Source organism: Schistocerca cancellata, chromosome 1 (genome assembly GCF_023864275.1).
Source record: "Schistocerca cancellata isolate TAMUIC-IGC-003103 chromosome 1, iqSchCanc2.1, whole genome shotgun sequence".
Taxonomy (NCBI): domain Eukaryota; kingdom Metazoa; phylum Arthropoda; class Insecta; order Orthoptera; family Acrididae; genus Schistocerca; species Schistocerca cancellata.
In genome coordinates, this window is record NC_064626.1 from 1,234,571,503 (window position 1) to 1,234,573,124 (window position 1,622).

The window sequence follows — 1,622 nt, forward strand, 5'->3', positions numbered from 1 at the left end:
CCGATTTTCAGACTAATTAAGAAAATAGGCCAAGCAATACGTTCCGTTATGGATAAACGTCCCCCTCTGTCTGCAAATGGTGTATATAAGATTCCGAGTAGATGTGGTAGGTTTATATTGGAACTACAATAAGAAGTGTGAATACACGGTTGAAAGAACGTAAAGTCTTTGCCGACTAGGGAAAACAGACAAGTCCGCAGTGGCGGAACATACTCTTCAGTCGAGTGATCACGTAGTGAAATTTTCGGAAACTGAAGTTTTACGTACTATGACGAACTATCACCCACGGCTATATAGAGAAGTCATCGAAATAGATAAACATGGGGATAATTTTAACAGAATAGAAGAAGCCTTGAAACTCAGCGATATATGGACAGTGGTGCTACAGAGTCGATGAGGAGTTTTTATCTTTGACGTACTGTGATATAACCAATCCGTCTACAGGCCACAAGTGGCCCATCGGGATCATCTGACCGCCGTGTCATCCTCCGAGGAGGATGCGGATAGGAGGGGCAAGGGGTCAGCACCCGCTCTCCCTGTCGTTATGATGGTATTCTTGACCGAAGCCGCTACTATTCGGTCGAGTAGCTCCTCAATTGGCATCACGAGGCTGAGTGCACCCAGAAAAATGGCAACAGCGCGTGGCGGCCTGGATGGTCACCCATCCAAGTGCCGACCACGCCCGACAGCGCTTAACTTCGGTGATCTCAAGGGAACCGGTGTGTCCACTGCGACAAGACCGTAGCCGACGTATTATGATCGATAGTTATATTTTATGCTTGACGAGATTTATCTCTGCTGTCACATGACAGCCTGACCACGCCCACTTTCCGCGGTATTTAGGCCGTTTACGACGTCCGACTCGTCAGTCGGCAAGACTCAGCACAACCAGGGTGAGTGCACCCCGAAAAACGGCAACAGCGCATGGCGGCCTAGATGGTCACCCATCCAAGTGCCGACCACGCCCGACAGCGCTTAACTTCGGTGATCTCGCTTTGGGCGAAACGTCATTGATATAAGAGTTCTATCTACCACAGCCAATCAACCCGGAAGAATTCTCGGCAGCTGAAACATTGGGTCGTAAAAGCCTTCATTGTATCTTTGTGGTCTTTAAAAGTGCTTATTAGATTAGCTTCAGCAGTACTATAATCGTGACTCTGACACTAATGTCAATGGGATGCCGGCAGAGTGAGACGACTAGATGGATCCTTTAACCCAAGCAACCATTTTAAAGCTGCGTTTAAGCGTAGCATTTAAAGTATTTGATGCCATAAATAACACTTAACAATTCTTTCTCCGTTGTGGAATAATTTCTTTCTGCCGTTGTTAGTTGTCTCGAAGCGTAGGCTATGGGGTGTTCCGTGACATTAATATTCTGATTCAAAACAACTCCTACTGAATGACCACTTGCGTCACAGGATAAAATAAATTCTTTTTTATAATCTGGGTAGGCTAATACTGGACTGTGTGTTAACTTATCTTTAAGGGCTTGAAATGCTGATTCACAATCTTCAGACCAATGAAATTTTGCACACTTTTTCAATAATTGGGTTAAGGGTCGTGCAATTTCAGCAAAATTTTGAACATATTTTCTTTAATACGATGCGAGACCAATGAAAGTT

At 44.9% G+C, this 1,622-nt stretch overlaps 1 pseudogene; it reads right to left on the reverse strand.

Moving 5' to 3' along the window:
- Positions 1–629: 629 nt before the first annotated feature.
- LOC126099958 (5S ribosomal RNA) lies at positions 630–747 on the reverse strand (annotated as a pseudogene).
- Positions 748–1,622: the final 875 nt, after the last annotated feature.